The sequence below is a fragment of the Acipenser ruthenus genome, chromosome 6 (genome assembly GCF_902713425.1).
Source record: "Acipenser ruthenus chromosome 6, fAciRut3.2 maternal haplotype, whole genome shotgun sequence".
In the NCBI taxonomy this organism is placed as follows: domain Eukaryota; kingdom Metazoa; phylum Chordata; class Actinopteri; order Acipenseriformes; family Acipenseridae; genus Acipenser; species Acipenser ruthenus.
Window position 1 is genome coordinate 78,568,839 of NC_081194.1, and position 20,154 is coordinate 78,588,992.

General features: G+C 38.4%; 1 protein-coding gene across 1 annotated transcript in view; it reads left to right on the forward strand.

Annotated features, from left to right (window-relative positions):
- The first annotated feature begins 8,368 nt into the window (after positions 1 to 8,368).
- The window catches only part of LOC117411375 (transcription regulator protein BACH2), a 105,026-nt gene continuing 93,240 nt past the window's right edge, over positions 8,369 to 20,154 (forward strand). Inside the window, exon 1 of the mRNA XM_034018776.3 lies at positions 8,369 to 8,808. The gene's annotated coding sequence lies outside the window, so the exon portion shown is untranslated. The remainder of the gene's footprint in view (positions 8,809 to 20,154) is intronic.

Genomic DNA, 20,154 nt, shown 5'->3' on the forward strand with positions numbered 1-20,154 from the left:
TGGGAATGTGAAACCAGCCAAAAACTGGCTAAGGCTCTAAGGCTAAGGAAAAACACTAATAAGAAACATAATGGCAAAAATGTAGAGTCGTTTTCTGTGAATACTGCTGTCTTGACCTTAATTAATTTATTGACTTAAATAATGATTCCTTTTATATATATATATATTTTTTAAAGTCACCCAGAAAATGTTACTCCCTCTTTCCATCGGTCATCTTAAAAACTAGTATTTCTGATAGTCAAAAGTCAAAGCATGTGTATGACAAATAGAACAGGTGTGATGGCATGAACCCCCCACTGAGTTTCTGTTTCTATCATGTTTATGTATAGGTCTGTTAGATTAGTGAAGAAGACTGACTTGGGGCTGTCTTTATGAGGGAAGCTTCTTACCGGACCATCAAGAGTACAGCAGACATATGTTGCAGCAAATATTGTCTCTCCAGGATCCATGGGTCACACATTAGCCTACTCAATGCACACACTTACTTCATGCACACATATACCATTCACAGTACCCATACCTGTAAACCTTTTTTTGGCTCCGTGCCTCCCCCATCTCAGCCCCATTCCTCCCTTTCTCTGTCCTGCTCTTTCTACCACTCCAGCTCAACTTCTACCGCTACAGCCGAATGTTTTGCATCACCTAAAACACAAAAAAGCCAATTTCTGCTTTTACTCTTGAGGCAATTGGCAATTAAACTATACTCGGTGTACAGTTCATGTTAACCTTTTTATGTACAGTATTATTGTGTTTGAAACAGTTATGTTGATTTTAATCAAGAAAAGCTAATGAGTTTACTTTTATGCAGATCACTTTTCTTTAAAGTTTACCTTTAGTTTTGTTGCATCAACCATTCCCACTGTTAAAAATTGTTTTTGTTTCTGTTTTGTGCTAACTTATTAAATTTGTTTTGCACATCTTGGCCACCGTACATAAGCTGGTTAGAAAACTCTCCAGAGAATTCTGCATTATTTAACTAGTTTCATTCATCACTTTAACCCTTTATGAAATAAAAAAATGTATTATCATAATTTGAATTGCTGGCTATTCTTTTTTTTTTTTTTTAATCTGGGATTTTCAAAACTGTTTGAAACTGTGAAAAGCAGTTTGCTATTCTGACAATTAATGAGGGCCTGAACGTGTTCACACTAAAACAAAACCTCATTGTGGTGCCCGCAGAGAGTGCACTTGACACCTCGTTGTACAAAGGATATCAGTTATGTTACTGTAAAGGATTACCAAATTATTAAAATTATGAAACTGTACAGCTATAGCCAAAGGTTTTGCATCGCCCTATAAAATTATTATTATTATTATTATTATTATTATTTGTTTATTTAGCAGACGCCTTTATCCAAGGCGACTTACAGAGACTAGGGTGTGTGAACTATGCAGCAGCTGCAGAGTCATTTACAACTATGTCTCACCCAAAAGACAGAGCACAAGGAAGTTAAGTGACTTGCTCAGGATCACACAATGAGTCAGTGGCTGAGGTGGGATTTGAACCGGGGACCTCCTGGTTACAAGCCCATTTCTTTAACCACTGGACCACACAGCCTCCTAAAATTAACAAATTGTGCTTCATAAAGTCAAATGAAACCTGCTGAATAGTGTTACTTTAACATTGAATTCCATACCGCTTTGTAGTTTTCCATATACTTAACAATTTATTTTTATTTTTTTTTGACATTTTGAAATCGAACATGAAATACTGTTATGGCTTCCGGTTGACTTTTGTGATATCATTTTGTTGTTTATTTGATTACATAAATGTTAAATAAAAGACCTAAATTATGTGTATATATATGTGTATATATACAGACGTGCTCAAATTTGTTGGTACCCTTACAGCTCATTGAAATAATGCTTCATTCCTCCTGAAAAGTGATGAAATTAAAAGCTATTTTATCATGTATACTTGCATGCCTTTGGTATGTCATAGAATAAAGCAAAGAAGCTGTGAAAAGAGATGAATTATTGCTTATTCTACAAAGATATTCTAAAATGGCCTGGACACATTTGTTGGTACTCCTTAGAAAAGATCATAAATAATTGGATTATAGTGATATTTCAAACTAATTAGTTTCTTTAATTAGTATCACACATGTCTCCAATCTTGTAATCAGTCATTCAGCCTATTTAAATGGAGAAAAGTAGACACTGTGCTGTTTGGTATCATTGTGTGCACCACACTGAACATGGACCAGAGAAAGCAAAGGAGAGAGTTGTCTGAGGAGATCAGAAAGAAAATAATAGACAAGCATGGTAAAGGTAAAGGCTACAAGACCATCTCCAAGCAGCTTGATGTTCCTGTGACAAGAGTTGCAAATATTATTAAGAAGTTTAAGGTCCATGGAATTGTAGCCAACCTCCCTGGGCGCGGCCGCAAGAGGAAAATCAACCCCAGAGTGAACAGAAGGATAGTGCGAATGGTAGAAAAAGAACTAAGGATAACTGCCAAAGAGATACAAGCTGAACTCCAAGGTGAAGGTACGTCAGTTTCTGATCGCACCATCCGTCGCTTTTTGAGCAAAAGTGGGCTCCATGGAAGAAGACCCAGGAGGACTCCACTTTTGAAAGAAAAACATAAAAAAGCCAGACTGGAATTTGCTAAAATGCATACTGACAAGCCACAATCCTTCTGGGAGAATGTCCTTTGGACAGATGAGTCAAAACTGGAGCTTTTTGGCAAATCACATCAGCTCTATGTTCACAGACAAAAAAATGAAGCTTTCAAAGAAAAGAACACCATACCTACAGTGAAACATGGAGGAGGCTCGGTTATGTTTTGGGGCTGCTTTGCTGCGCCTGGCACAGGGTGCCTTGAATCTGTGCAGGGCACAATGAAATCTCAAGACTATCAAGGCATTCTGGAGCGAAACGTACTGCCCAGTGTCAGAAAGCTCTGTCTCAGTCGCAGGTCATGGGTCCTCCCAACAGGATAATGACCCAAAACTACCTGTTAACAGGTGCAGAAGTCTCATTGAGAGCTACAGAAAACGTTTGATTGCAGTGATTGCCTCTAAAGGTTGTGCAACAAAATATTAGGTTAGCAGTCCCATCATTTTTGTCCATGCCATTTTCATTTGTTTTATTATTTACAATATTATGTTGAATAAAAAATCAAAAGCAAAGTCTGATTTCTATTAAATATGGAATAAACAATGGTGGATGCCAATTACTTTTGTCAGTTTCAAGTTATTTCAGAGAAAATTGTGCATTCTTCGTTTTTTGTGGAGGGGTACCAACAAATTTGAGCACGTCTGTATATATGTGTATATATATGTGCATATATATATATATATATATATATATATATACTGTATGTGTGTATATATATATATATATATACTGTATGTATGTATATATATATATATATATATATATATATATATATATATATACAGTATATATATAATATGCTCTGAGCTAATTTGTTTTTATTATGTCTAAATCTTAAAATTCTAGGTGATGCAAAACTTTTGACTACAGCTGTATGCAAAATGAAGTGCTAACTTCAAATGGTGGAAAGTGCTTATTGGCTTACACACGGAACAGAAATATAAACATGAAGCCCTATTTCGACAAGGGGCAAACTTCCAGGCCTTTGGACATGTGCTAGCAGCCCTCAATGTAGCTCCCTGTCTATTCCTCTTTTGCTGCCAAAAAGTCTACCTGAGCCTCGGAGGAAACATGACACAGGGAAGCCCGTGTGAATGGCGGTTGGAATAATCCCTCGGGCATTGTTAATCATTTACGTAATAAAAGTTGCTTCCTTTCTTCTTTCACACTAACTGCTGTCTATTAAAACCAGCTCATGTACGTCTTGCTGGCTGGGCCCAGGCTTGCCTCCCTACAGCCTTACTTAGCCAGCATATTCTAGGATGTGTTCTGGCACAGGTTTGCTATTGACCGCAAACACTGAATCACTCAGAGATGAGTCATCTCTCCTTTCAAGTGAAATTCCTTGACCAGCATTCGCCAGTGTGCAGCTCAGTGCAGAAGCACTGCTTATTTTGGTTTTACACCATAGTATTCTGGTTATGACTCATTTGCAAATCAGTCAGTCTAGGGATTCACAGGGAGGTTTAATGTTTTTGTTTTTTAAGACTTTTAAGCCTTATTCACAAAGCTGGAACTCATTTCAAGTTTATTCCTGTTTGTTTAAATGAATTATCTAAAGCTGGATATAAATTAAACGGATCTAAACTGTTGTAGACTGTCAATTTCAGCATTACAGTTTTATGAACACAGCCCTCTAATACGTAAATAGAATCTGCACTCCACATGGCAACAAAAACTTTTCATAAAGGATAAGTGTATCAAGTATATTATAGTATTGATTTTTTTACAGAAGCTGTTTTGGTAAATGTTTATTTCAAGTCGTCCATTAAATCTCTTTTGTAATATTGCACAGTATAACCAGTGTTTATGTTCACCTGTACTTAGCAGTCATTCGTATTTCTGTTCGGTACAAGTGAATGACAGTGACACCTTCAATAAACAGCCTTATTCATTCTTTATGAACTGGCTAAAACTGTTTTAACTGTATTACAAATGTGAAATTCATAAAGGCTATTAAGTGTCAATATCATTGAGGTCAAAAAGAGTTTAATATTGTGTCAGGGCGAAGTTGCTGTGCTCAACTAAAGTTCACCAAATAATCTGAAGACTTGATTTGTCAGTTGTGCAATTCTGACAATACAATTGAGAAAAGTATTATTATTTTTTGTTAGCATTTTAAAAATAAAGAAATGCCTCGACTTCTGACTGTGCAGCATTCAGATCCTCTTGTGATCCACTGTTATTGTTTTTTCAATATGTTTGTACAGTCACATCTCTTTTACAGGGAGGTCCTTTGGCAGGTTGCTGATACAGATATACCAATCCATGCATTTTTGTAAGTTACAAAACAATATACAGAAAATAAGTTGTTTCCCCATACAAAACAGAACCCCGGAATGTTAGTTAGAATACATGCAAGACATTTTAAACAGTCCAGATAATTGAAGTTTGAGACCCATTTTATAACTGTTCCTATGCCTTGACATGTAAGAAAAACACTTCTTTATTTGAATTATCAGATTTCGTATCTTGGGTACATTGAGAATGGCACATTTTCAAACCGCCAGTTATACTTTGAGTCACTAGACAAAAATCCTGTCACTATAAATTTAGGAGCTCATTTAAGACTGGATAGATCATTTCCTCTTTAAACTCATAGCAACCAGTTTAGTTGTGTATCTATCTATCTCAGTACAAGTCTTCCCAGTGTGTGATTCATCTGAGTACATGTGAGTTCATCTATTATTATTATTATTATTATTATTTGTTTATTTAGCAGACGCCTTTATCCAAGGCGACTCACAGAGACTAGGGTGTGTGAACTATGCATCAGCTGCAGAGTTACTTACAACTACATCTCACTTGAAAGACGGAGCACAAGGAGGTTAAGTGACTTGCTCAGGGTCACACAATGAGTCAGTGGCTGAGGTGGGATTTGAATCGGAGACCTCCTGGTTACAAGCCCTTTTCTTTAACCACTGGACCACACAGCCTCTGGCATGGTCCATCTGAATTACTCTCCCTATTTCAGATATGTAGCTTGTTAATACTATGGAAAACATGCTTGATGCTGACATCTAGTGGGATTAATTGTGTTACATGGTACAGTTCATTGATGATACAAAATAAACAATAAAAAAGAAGTCATGCTCACTACCATAGCCACTTAATGGTCAAATGTTTTTGTAAATATACTGCTGCTGTCACTGCCACGTATTGAACAGCTCATGAATGCAGACTTGATATTTACAATGTTTCCAGAAGATAATGACCAAGCCCTTTAAGGTAATGACTTCACATTCAGTTTACGTGTATTCTGTGAATCTCAACAGTAGGTCAAGTTTGATCGTAGGTATTGTACAAGAAAAATTATACCTTCAATTCTTCCTATCCTAGATAATTATCCATACCCCACCGTATTCCCCGGGTCTCCACTGTGAATAGGAACATGTTCTCAGTTCGTCCTCCCTGATTAAATAGAGTCTATATTAGTCCATGTCAGAAACCCACCACAACATTCAGCACAGCTGGCAGTCTCTGGTGAGGAGGCCCAGGACTGAATGGTTGCACAAGCTGTGTGAGAGGAGTCTTTCCTGGCTCTTGTTAGCACTGTGCCTTCCTGTAGCCAGAGCCATTATCATTTTCAAACTAAGAGAAACCAGCTTCCAAAGAATCTGAAACTGAAACGAGCTCAAAGGTTGCAGCCGTGTCAGTGGAAAGCCACTGCAGCAATGAGAGTGCATCACCACTGCAGCAATGAAAGAGTGCATCACCACTGCAGCAATGAAAGAGTGCATCACCACTGCAGCAATGAAAGAGTGCATCACCACTGCAGCAATGAAAGAGTGCATCACCACTGCACCAATGAAAGAGTGCATCACCACTGCAGCAATGAAAGATTGCATCACCACGGTTAAAGCATGTTTGTCACTGACCTCTCAAAGTTTAATTCATATCAAAGCTTTCCTCTTCTCCTACTAAATATAATCTAGCAAGGTGAAACATCTGGAAAGGACGTAGTACAATAGCACCTGTTGCCGGGAATAGTGATACTGTAAAAGTTCCCAGAAGCAAGCTGAGATTAAATTCTGAGGCAAAACCTAAACCAACAAAAATGACTCCCTTTGTCACTGGTATACTGGAGTACATGCTAGGGTAGGTTTGAGCTTCAGGCAGTGCTTTATTGAAATATATTCAAAATCAGAATGAAATACTAAAACGTCCTAAAGGTTTACACAGGGACAAATATGAGTGAACTAGCAGATTTGACAGATTCGCTCTGCATATTTTCTCAAAATGCTTCTTGCCTGATTTGCTCACTTCTATTATTTTGAAGCAAGTGGAAAGGCAAATTTTCTGAGAATGATAGAAAACATTGTAAAATCAGCATGAAACAGTTCAGCTGTGGCTCTGAGCAGTTACTTTCTAATGTGCTGCTTCAGAATAAAGCCACGAGTGTATGTACATGTACATTCCACAGCAGTGTTTATCAAAAAAGGAAACCTTTCTCTTGTTAAACGGTGGTGCTTGTGGGAGAGCTGCCAGGGTCTCAAAACAAGCTTCAGGTTATTTCATAGTGTCATGTGTTTGCTGGCTTAATCTCCAGGTTCATGGAACTGTATTGGAAATGTGAGCAGAGTCAGATCTCACTGAGACACTCCCACAGAGCGAGACCTGACGGCTCTGTAGTGGCCTGGCAATTTATAATTCAATTCACACTCCCTGAGGTGGAAATTCTGCAGCAGAAATTAAAAGTATGCTGGGTGATGCCCTTTTTGTGTTTCCTTTGTGGATGGATAAGCTACTGAATATTTCCTGTAACAAGTTGTTTCTCGCTAGTTTTGCTTTGTTACAATTGTTTAATTCCTGGCTGAACATTTCCCTCAATGGTAGCAAAACTAAGGGTCCTTTGAGTCTGATATGGTATTGAAAAACTAAAATAATACATGGTCCATCTGAATTACTCACACGTTTTATAAAGAATTATCCTCTCAGATTAAAATGTGTACAGTGGTTGCTGGAAGGGCAGTACGTGAGTCATTTTGAGCTCATTTTAGATAATAAGCATGTGTATCTGGCCTTGACATTAATAATACTGCAAGGACCCTCCGACCCCCCCCCCAACTTAATATAACCAACTCCGAGACAACATTGACTATCTCTGGAACACCTAGTTTAAGGGCTTTAAGACAGCAGAGGAGTTTAAAAACATTCCAAAATGTCAGAAACTGCTGCCAACCACAGCAGTCCCTCCGTTGAAACCACACCTTCGTCCCTCCCCTAGGTACTTTTGCTCTTATGGGACACACACACACACATATATCTGCGAATTACTTTATTTGTTTGGTATCTAAACGTGGTACCATACTCTGTCAACAGGTCTGCTTTTGCGCCCAAAATGTACTTTTGCATAAATGCAGTACATTCATACTGTATTAATCCGATACATAAGTATGAATTAATTTAAAACAAATAAGTAAGTAAATAAATAAGTATTCATTAGGCATTCTACAACACGTTGAAACGAAAATGTTGGATTTTATATATATTATTACACGTAATCTGCAAGATCCCTTTAACAGTACTTTAGAAGTGCCTAAAATATGAATACAATACTTTCATGTGACTACAAGTCCCACATACCTTTGCAGTTTGTTGTTATTTTTTATTACTTAATGAATTAATGAATTAATGAATGAATGAATTAATTTCTTAGTGCTCTGCATAGCTTTGTAATTCATGGCGCGAGCACTGATTTAGAAACTATCCCGCCGCGTGAGCAGACAGGTTGCGCGCTGCGCGTGCTAGCTAGGGCAATTCACCAAAAGAGCTGCGGACGATTCTTTGAGTAGGCGCCCAATCTGCCTGCGGCACTAACGCAATCTGTATCGCTTATTGTTGTGAATGAGGGAGTGATGACGTCAACGCTCGAATGTCAACAATGCAGCGATTGAGGGTAGGCGTTCCATTAGAAAGTAACAAACAGTAGGAGCAGAAGGAGCTGCACGTTGCACGGATCAACAACACACACTGACATTCACCGAAAAAAACAACGCCAATAATAACAACCAGGCGTCCCTTTACACAACAAAATCGCCTAACATTAAACCTTGTCCACGAAATACCTACAGCTTTGGGGCTTTGAGAAACTCTACAAGGAAGTCACCATGTGAAAAAAAATCCTATTTGGTAAACAGACAGAAAAAGGCTGGATTTGCAAGAATAAAAATCGAAAGTTAAAAGGTGAGTAGCTGTATGAATGTTATACATGTAGTGTTGTGTTTCTTGTTTGCTGTTGGCATTGTACAACGGGTATACGGTTACAGAACGTGTGGGGAGGGGGACTTTGGATGGTAATGCTGGTGTATTAGGAGCGCTGAAATCGAAAAACAAATGCTGTAATGCGAAGAAAGAAAAATGCATGCGTTCTGAATGCTGTCAAGGAGCGTGTATTGCTGTCAGCCTCTGCTTTTTCATTTCAGCTAAAGTTAGATTAACCAGAGAGCTATATATTTCTTTTATTTTTTTAAATGTTTTTTTCATTTTACGTCTTGCACATCCTTTTCTGTAGTTAGCTGGTCATTATTCCTTTAGTTTGTGTGTGGTTCGGATGCATTTGGAGCCCGGGGTGGGGGGGTGGGGGCTCTGTCGTGGTTGCAGAGACAGAACTGTCAGTTTGACCGATCACACGGCCAGGGCAAAGGGGCAGACACGATGTCACGATTTACCCGCCCTCTTGCATGACTCTTGGGCTGCCTCCCCCCCCCATTAAAAAAATAAATAATAATAAATACAAAATGTGTTTTTTTAACTCCATATCGCCAGATTAAAATATAATCAACTGTACCGGTATCGCAAATTGTTCTTGACCCCATAGCTTAATAATGTAAAATGTATGTATTGTCTGAGGAGAACAAAACTGCATAATAATAATAATAATAATAATAATAATAATAATAATAATAATAATAATAATAATGCATTTTAAAACAAACCGTTTTGTGTGAAAACGTGAGTAGCGCGTGTGGTATTCATTCATCGGTTAACAAAGTCAACAGCTACGAGCAAGAATTACACTACAGCATTAATCCGCATACAATCAGCAAAATATTTGCTGTGTAAGGCAGGCGCCGCTGTCTTTATTTGGTTCAACAGCAAATGCAAACTGCACTTGTGAACCCCTGGCGTCTCTGCAGAGATACCCACAATTTTATTATTATTATTATGTTTGTTTGTTTTGTTTTTTGTTTTCTACGGGATAATTATTTTGCCGGATTATAATAGCATTACACAAAGAGTATATTTATGTAACATTTGTTGAAAATATGGTTCCAAATATTATAGTGTGTTTCCCTTTTAACATCACCACAAATAAATGCTGGCTGTACCCGTGTGTAATATAGGATTGTCCTGACGGATATTCATAGACTCGTGTTTGGGTATAAATGACCCTTTGTTTTAAAATAGAAGCAGCTCGTGTGACATGTTCTCTTATAGAACATTGTTGGCAGACTGAAGTAAACTCATTTCTTGTAGTACTGTACGATGTGAATGGCTGTATTTCCGCGCACAAAACGACCATGCAGCCCTTGTGAATCGCATTGGTTTCTTTGTCCCAAATTCTTGAACATGTCAACTTGACACGATGCGGCGCCGCATCGGGAAAATGCGATTTTCAGCAATGCTTAAAAACACCACTTTCTACTGTGCAAGTTGAACATGTAAAAACAAAACGCTGATATTTTTAACTCAGGTGTTGAACTGTTTGCGCTAATGTAATAATGCAACTCCTTTGTCTATTAGTAATGTTAAAGAGGTCAAAGTAAAAGTGTTGAATTTGCTGGGATATCAAATATTTATATTCAGAGCATCCCATATGTCTTTGAGTAAAGCAGAAAAGTGAAACCCAAGAGTTTTTTTTTTTTTTTTTTTCACTGACATTACAGTGCATTGTAAGGAAATTAAATGTTATTTAGATAAAGATCTGGCTGTCATGAACGAAGCTGAGTGTGAAATCGTGCCCTCCCTTTTTGCACACCCGGCTATTTTTAAATTATAGTGACATGCTTCTAAAAATAATAGTCATTGAAAGCTCTTGCGTGATTGCAATAACATAACGAGTCGGATCTAATGACACGCAGCGCGTATTTAGGGTGAATGCATTAGCTTTGTCAGGCTTCTTAAACAGATATTTATTTTGCAGCGCATCCTTTTGTGTCTGTTCTTTGTATGCTATACAGCGACGTGTAGTGTTTTAATTCACCATTTAAGTATTTAATATACTATAATGATGAATCCTTATTAATTGTTAATTGCACGGGTAGGGGGGTATTAAACCATGCAAAAATGCTTTCCCTAATTTAAGAATTAACATACACACCTTGTTTCTTATTAGTGTTATGAAATAAGAAATGTGCATTTTGAACTGGAACAATACTTGAGTATTTATAGCTACATACTATTGATGCATAGTGCAGTCCAATGTTTACATATTTGTATTGTAAAATTAGAAAAAAAATACAAAATAATAAAAAATTTGGCAATCCAGTTTAGACATACACTTTTAAACATACATTAGTTTTGTTAGTTGATTGCAGTAATAATATAGGCTTCTAGGTAATTCCACAATAAACAAAAGTAAATAGTGACTCACCAAATACTAAGTATTCTTTTAAATGTGTTCAGTGCCTCTCTGCCATCCACATGTACATCACTTGAGGTGATGTATTTCTCTACCTATTTTTGCTAGTGTTTATAACTTAAAACACTTACTTGCCATTAATTGTATTTAAATCCATGCAGAAGTTTAAAAACAGTGGCACAGTCTGCATCTTTGGTGAGTTTTTTAAGCAGCATAAGTTTAGCTATGACAATTTCACTGACCATGTCATTTTTGTCACCTGAAGAGGCTCTATCATGGTAGAAATGTACTGGATCGGAGTAGGGGGTACTGCTCTGTCTAGAATGTTTAACAGGTCTCTTTAATGTCAGACTATAGTCAGATTTACCAGTACTTCCAGAGTCTGAATGTCCTAGTATTGAAAGCACTACAGAATCAGCTAGCTCATGGTTCTTTGTCTCGTTGTATGATGCACAGCTACAGTTACACTACAGTGCTCAGTCCAGAATTCTCTTTACAACTATTTTTTTTTAATGTGTCTACTGATGCATTTATCACCTCACTAGCAGAGCACAGATCAGCAGATTGTGATTGAAGAACACCATTTGCTGGCTTTAAAATACCAAATATATGAACTAGGAACTTTCCAAGAACAAAGAAGTTCTGTCTCTTAAGCTGAGAAAAGTGTCCACATGTGTCTGTACATAAGTCCACATACTTCTGACAGTATATCAAGAATAAGATCCTGGTTATCAGCAACACATTTGGTCACTTCAAAATGGCTTGTCCAGCAAATTTCCAGCAATCTCTTTAGTGAAGGGTCCTTGTACATTTGAGTAATGTAGTGCCGATGAAAGAATGCATACAGAGAATTACAAAGATAAAAAAATCTCTTTCATGTGTTTCACTTTGAATTGCATGCACTAATACTAAGTGCAGCTGATGGTTGTATTAATGTATGTCTGGTATGTGCCTCCCTAGTCTTCTTTGCAGCTACGCCTGCACACCTCCATTGACCCCACTCATCACTCATGCACCATCATAGCACTGGCTGATGATGTTGTCCGCATTAAAGCCTATTCAGAGAGGTGTTTTAGTATCTGAGCTGTAATGTATTCTGCATCCAACTGATGTAATTCAAGCAACCCAATCAGATGTTCCTCAGGTATAGAATCACTAACAAAGCTTACCATGATGGGCAGATTTTCTACATTGCACTTACTTTGTGTCCCATCACTTTTGATACAGAGCCCACTAGATGCAGAATGCATATATTTGTCTTTTAATTTAATCAAGTACCATTTTACTTAATGTCTCTATCACCTTGAAGGGGGAATTTATTGACAACAAGAAAACGCGCTATCTCTCCAAAGCTTTTAACATAGTACCTGTTTTTCTCCACTTGTTTGGGGCCTAACAGAGAACCAATGGTTTCTCCCCTTGCTTGTTTCTGTTTAAACTCACTCTGGGTATGGTATACTTAACTCACACACTCAAAAACACACAATTCTACCAAATGTCTCATCCTTGACCTTTATTATATTAATATAAAGGGAACAAAGTCTAAACTTATTTACAAAAATATAGTATAAAAAAATAGAGCTGGACCATTATAAGACTACGGCTCTCGTTGCACTCGTCCAGCTTATTTTTTGAAGCAACTGCCCTTAAAACAAGATATCTTTGGCAAATCCTATTTTTAAAAGCTTCTTTTTCCCTCAACGTTTATCACTAAAGTGTATATAAATGATATAGTGTTTAAAGCTGCCGCATACAATGCATTGCATATCCTTTTCCAAGCACAAACAAGCATCTGATTTAGTAAACAACTGATTAGCTTTGTTACAGAGGATAAAATGCAGTTCATTTATTTACCATTGGCACAACATGCACCAATAAACGCCCATTTCAACCTCCTACAGGCAGCAAGATAAATAGCAGAGTAAATTACAAAAAAATCACACAGCAATGAATATATATATATATATATATATATATATATATATATATATATATATATATATATATATATATATTACAATCAGGTTAAATAAATAAGATGCAAACATAGATTGACTCAAAAAGTCCCGCAGTATCCAGCACTGAAAACTGTAGATTAAGCTATACTAATTAGGTCTTTTTATGTTTCATCCCAAGCAAAACTCGCTGTGCACTCTACTCTTGCCGCCATACAGTTTGTGTTTTCTTTGCCCCACAAGTCAGGTGATTTATAGCATGGCAGGTAGAGTGACACCACTTAAAAGCTAACACTTCCAGGGATAGCTTGATCTTTATTTTATTTTATTTTATTATTTTTTTTTTTATTTATTTATTTTTTTTTAAATTTAGTCGTCGCCAATTATTTTTACCCCGGTTTTCACCCCAATTTAGCATGCCCAATTATTATCTGTATCCCCGGCTCACCGCTCGCAACCCCCCCCCTCCGACTCAGGAAACGGAGGCTGAAACACGCGTCCTCCGAAACGTGCTCCTTCCAAGCCGTCATTTTTCGCACTGCAGATCCACAGCAATGCTACCAGACCTATAGTGCCGGAGGACAACACAGATCTGGCGGCTCCGCTGCAGAGCCACAGGCGCCCTATCGGCCACAGGGGTCGCTGATGCGCGGTGAGCCGTGGATTCCCCTGCCGACCTAAGCCCTCCCTACCCGGGCAGCGCTCAGCCAATTGTGCGCCGCCCCCTAGGAACTCTCGGTCACGGTCAGCTGTGACATAGCCTGGATTCGAACCAGCGATCTCCAGGCTATAGGGCACATCCTGCGAGGAGCGCCTTTACTGGATGCGCCACTCGGGAGCCCCGGGATAGCTTGATCTTGATCTAGCTTATCCTGTATACACCCTTGAAATTCATCAGTGCTGTCTACTTCATTAAAAATGCTCACCTTACATCTAAAATGAGGGATAAAATGGTTTTAGAAGATTTTCTTGAACTCTTTTGTGCATCTCTGCTAATTGAGAAACAACATCATAAGGAAATTCATCAGGCCAAACATCACACTGAAAGATGTTCTCCAACGGTCCTTTAGGAGTTCTTCCTAAATTAATTTCCGCAGGAGAATATCCAGTTGATTTGTGAATGGCAGAATTCATAGCAAAACGCAACTCTGACAGATATTGATCTACTACATAAGAAGCAAGCATTGGATTCAGGGTTTTGTTGACTCTTTCTGTTACGTTTGTTTGTGGGTGATATGAAGTTGTCAATTTTTTCACACCCAGCCATTGATCACAGACATCCTTTAAAACTTGAGACACAAACTGTGATCCAGGATCAGATAAAGTTAGGGGTTCCTCACCTGGGAAATAGTTCCTTGAAGTTTCCTGCCTATAACTTTAGCTGTGGCATTCCGTAAGGGAAATAATTCAACCCACTTTGAATAGTAGTCTACCACAACAAGTAACTGAGTATTTTCTTTAGTACTGCATGGCAAATGATCCATCAAGTCTAGTCCAAGCATTTCCCAAGGGTAATGAACTTCTGTTTGTTGGATTTTCCCAGCTAGTAGTCGGTTTTCCGGTTCATAAGCCTGACAGACTTGAGAATCTCCACAGCCACCTGCAATTTTTTATTTTAAGGTTTTGTATCTGCCAAAGTATCCACTGAAAGGATTGTTGTGATAAGCAGACATAACTTGAGTGTGCAATGCTTGTGGGATATATACTTGATAGAGATATCCCTGATTTGGCTGTTTCACTTTTCTATAGACTTTATCTTCCACTATCTCATAGTAGTTATTGCTTTCTGATTTTGTGGAAGGTTCTTCCTCAGCAAGCAGAAGTGTTTGATACAGTTCTTGCACTTCTTCGTCATTTCTTTGTGCATTCCAGATATCCTCATCACTGAGAAGAAAAGGTTCAAACTTCTCTTTCTGTATGCAGCGAGTCTGCACACCCAGAAGAGTGTTTTCAAGAATGGAAGAAGAAATTCTTGAAAGAGCATCTGCAGCACAATTCAGTTTTCCCTTTCTATTTTCAATGAAGAAATTAAATTCTTGCAGGCGCAACACCCACCGTTTTAGAGGAGAGTTGGGTTTACTAGTGTTGAAAACCCATAACAGTGAAGAATGATCAGCCACTACTGTAAAATGTTTCCCTTCTAAATAGTGTTGTCACTTTTCTAGAGCTCAAATTACTGCCAAGCACTCGCGTTTGGTGGTTGAGTAATTTCTTTCTGGTGATGTTAAAGATCTACTGGCATAAGCCAAAACTTCTTCTGAAGACGGAGAAGTGTGTTGTAGCAAAATGGCTCAGAGTCCATAGGCACTTGCGTCAATATACACAATGAGTGGCAGCTGCAAATTTGGGTGTCCCAAAATTGGAGGTGAAATCAGATTATTTTTTAAAGACTGGAAAGCAGTTTGGCACTCAGTAGTCCATTTGAACTTGGCACCTTTCTTCTTCAGTGCATTCAATGGTTCAGCAATTTGTGAAAGGTTGGAAACAAAACCTGTGATACCATCCTGCAGTGCCCAAAAATCTTTGAACTTCCTTCATGGTTTTTGGCTCAGGAAAACAGTTGATGGCTTCAGTTTTCTCAGGATCAGCTTGAATCCATTGGTTGGTTACCACATGTCCCAGAAACTTAATTTGCTGTCTGCAAAATTGACACTTCTTTAAATTAAAAGTGAATCCAGCCCTTTCAAGTTTGCTTAAAACTGCTTGAATATCCCAAAATTTATCCTAGAAGAATAAATTATGATATCATTTCAGATATGCAAAACAGATGTTCCGTCGCAGTTCTCCCAAAACTCTTTTCATAACTCTCTGGTTGGTTGCAGGAGCATTTTTTAATCCAAATGGCATCACACAAAATTCATATAAGCCAAAAGGTGAACCAAAGGCAGTTTTGGCTTTACTATCACTGGCCATTTTAACTTACCAGTATCCGCTATTTAAATCCAAGGTGGCAAAAATAGGAACTCTTGACAAAGATTCTAGATTTAATTAACAGTAAGAAGAGGGTATCATCTTCAGTTTTAGCATAAAACTTTTAGCTTTCTATAGTCTACACCAGAATAGCTGCGAGACATCTTTCTTTGGTGCAAGAACAACAGGAGAAGCCCAGGAAGAAAATGAGGGTTCAATTACACCTTTTCAAGCATACTCTCCATCTGTTCTTTAACAATTTGCTGCTTGTATGCTGACATACAAGCAGCATTAGTAAAACCTTATCTAGAATATTGTGTTCAGTTCTGGTCACCTCATTACAAAAAAGGATATTGCTGCTCTAGAAAGAGTGCAAAGAAGAGCAACCAGAATTATCCAGGGTTTAAAAGGCATGTCGTATGCAGACAGGCTAAAATAATTGAATGTGTTCAGTCTTGAACAAAGAAGACTACGCAGTGATCTGATTCAAGCATTCAAAATTCTAAAAGGTATTGACAGTGTCCCCCCAGGGGACTTTTTTTGACCTGAAAAAAGAAACAAGGACCGGGGGTCACAAATGGAGATTAGATAAAGGGGCATTCAGAACAGAAAATAGGAGGCACTTTTTTACACAGAGAATTGTGAGGGTCTGGAACCATCTCCCCAGTAATGTTGTTGAAGCTGACACCCTGGGATCCTTCAAGAAGCTGCTTGATGAGATTCTGGGATCAGTAAACTACTAACAACCAAACGAGCAAGATGGGCTGAATGGCCTCCTCGTTTGTAAACGTTATTATTATTTATTTCTTAGCAGAATGTGTCTTTTGTTGTTCTGAAGAGACAACGGTCTGTACTAAATAGTCATATTCAATAAAGCAAAGCAAACACAAAAGTTGTATCTTTTTTTACATTTTATTTTTATATGAACAAAAAAAAAAAGGAGTTCCCAAGTGGCGCATCCAGTAAAGGCGCTCCGCGTGGAGTGCAGGATGCGCCCTATAGCCTGAACGTCGCAAGTTCGAGTTCAGGCTATTCCACAGCCGACCATGGACGGGAGCCCCCAGGGGGCGGGCTCAATTGAGGACAGCGTGTGTTCGTCTTCGCCCTCCCGAGTCAGCGCAGGGGTGGTAGCGGTGAGCTGAGCTTAAAAAATAATTGGCCATTCTAAATTGGGAGATATATATATTTTTTTATATATTTTTTTTTTCTTTTTTATAAATTTAGTCGTTGCCAATTATTTTTTTGTTTTTTGTATAGTCAGCAAAATGTATACACAGTAAAATATACATAACAGAAATATTCACGTTTTTTAATGTATGTAAAAAATAACGTACACAATATATAAAATTAATACAAAAAGCTTTTTTTGGTCAAATAAAATTAAATACTATGAGCGCTGTGTTTTTGTTTGTTTATTTGTGTAGCAGAGGACTAGCGAGTCGGAAGCTGCAGCCACGGAACCAGCACGAATAACACTACAGATCACAGCACAGCACAACTGAGCAAAACAGAGCACCACTGTGCTACAACCGGAGCACTTTCCCGTGCACTTGTGGATTACTGTACTGTGTTATTATTTTGTGAAACCTTTTTTGGGGGGGACTGAAAACCCACTGTTTACTGGTATAGGGGTAAAACGGCAGGTTTTCAGTCCCAAACAAAACGGTTTGGACAGTCACATTCACTTTGTCACCTACACCACTCATCTCCTTTATACAAAGGAGATCAGATTGAAAAGATGGCAAACCTTGACGTACACAGGCACAGCATGGTACTGCAAGTGCTCTTTCATTTGATATACATGCAAACGTCCTGGAGCTGAAGTGGTTAGCAACAGTAAAATGTAAGGTATAGGGCGAATCATTACCTTCGGTAGAAGAAGTCCAAGACATCACTTGCACATTTCCTGGTTGAAATAGACATTTTCCGTGTCTTTTGTCCCTTGGAAAACTGTATTCTTGATTCCGGACATCAATGTGCAGTCCACTTTGAGTGATGAAATTCAAACCAATAACCAAGGCATATGCTAATTATACAGCATAAAACAATATGTGGCTTAGAGATAAAAGAAGACTTTCTCATATTTGCTGGTACCTCCTTTTGCAAGTTCTATAGATCTCCCAGCAGCTTTCCCTTTGTTGACTAAAGCTTTATGCTGTTCATATTCTTGCTGATGTTGATAATCTCTCTCCCACTGACCTCACAGTCGTATCAATTCTTCCACAGTATGAACTCTGGATCTCATAAGGATTCATATTTCTGAGAATAAGTTTAACAACTTCAGACTCTGCAATGTCAGATTTCCATCTCTTACATAAAGCCTAAAGAATGCTCTCTCCTTCTTTCTGAATTCCTTTTCTTATTCGCTCTACCAGCTTGTCTTCTCACAAGAAAGCAGCCATCAAACATTCCTTAAACTGACCAGGTTTTCACATAATTCCATGCAGTCTCCCACCAATCTCTTGCAGTACCGTACAGCACGCTCTTAATGTTGCCAGGATTTCCTTATTACACGTAGGTTGAAGAGCAAGAAAGTCTTGACATTTTTCTAAATACAGAATAGGATCTGCATCATCTTCAGTCCTGCCAAATGTTGGAAACATCAATTTAATGGGTAGCTTTACATCCCAACATCTTTAACCTGCACCGTTTTCTGGTTGTACAAGTTTTGTTGAATTGATTCATTTACATAGGTTCCAAAGTAACCGCTTTGTATTTCAATTGCATAACCTGGTTAGACAATATCTCCATTTCCTTACACATGCTGTCCTGTAAGCTTTTAACATCTAAACACATTTGAGATTGAAACTGTTTAACATCATTAAGTATCTGCTGTACTAAGCTCTGCACAGTTTGAGATCCAGAATGCAATTCTACTGCTAACTGTTTTATATTCCATTTGACTTCTTCTTTAATCTTAAAAGATTCTCCCACAATTTTTTCTACAACTAAATCTAGTTTTTTTTATCTATAGTGGAAGGAAGAGCAATAATAGTATCTCAAATGCTTCTCCATATACTTATCACAACACTTCACTTGAAATTTTGCCCTGACATTTATACAACTCTTCCTGCCATGACATCCATTGTGCCTGGAACAACTGAGTGTCTCTTAAAGATTATTTTACTGATTCTATATTCTGAAGCAACACACTGAATTCAGATCTGTGAATACTTCCCCTAGGTCTAGGTGTAGGTAAAGGTAATAAAGGTGGGTCAGCCATGGTATTATCATCATCTGAATTTAACATCTAAACATGTGAGACCACTGGAGAACTAAGAAACAGGTACAGCGTCTAATAATTTTTCTTTGCCTATCAAAACAAACTCAACCAAATTAACCTTTCCATAATGCCCTTCAGCCATTGTAAAACAAATAACAAAACACCTATCAGTATCTTTAACATCTGAGGTGCCACATTTTGTGACGAATTTGTCCAAGGTGCCAGATAGTCTGGTCCAGGTTACCGATATCAGCAAAGGTTAGTGTGACAGGGGAGGTCTGTGCTGGCTATCGGGCACATGCATGATCCTGCAAGGGGGGGGGGGGGATCAGAAGCCCTGCAGGACCTGCCTGCCAATCATGACGCTGATACAAAGAGGTTGAGTGAGGGTGTGTCGCTCTGACCTCTTTAATTGGTTGGGGGCCGGTCTTGGGAGGACGGCCGATCCTATAAGAATGACACTCCTATTCCTTGGGTTAGCCCTTGCAGGATACAATCCAGCAGAAGCACTGGCCAAAGAACTAGAATAAACACAGAGCACAGTATACAGACGGAGAAAAAGAAAGAAACTGCCGGTTCCTGATACAGCAGCAAGCGGCAGTGGAGAACCAAAAAAGGCAGCGGAGACGGCTGAAGACGCCAGCCCTACCATTAGTTACCACGTACCCATACTGGTAAAGTACAGTCCCTGTACAGAACAGCACTAATCTCAATTTACTAACCTTTTCACTCACCGCTAACTTTCCTTAACTACAGTTGGAGGCTGGAGGCTGTGTGGTCTAGTGGTTAAAGAAAAGGGCTTGTAAGCAGGAGGTCCCCAGTTCAAATCCCACCTCAGCCACTGACTCATTGTGTGACCC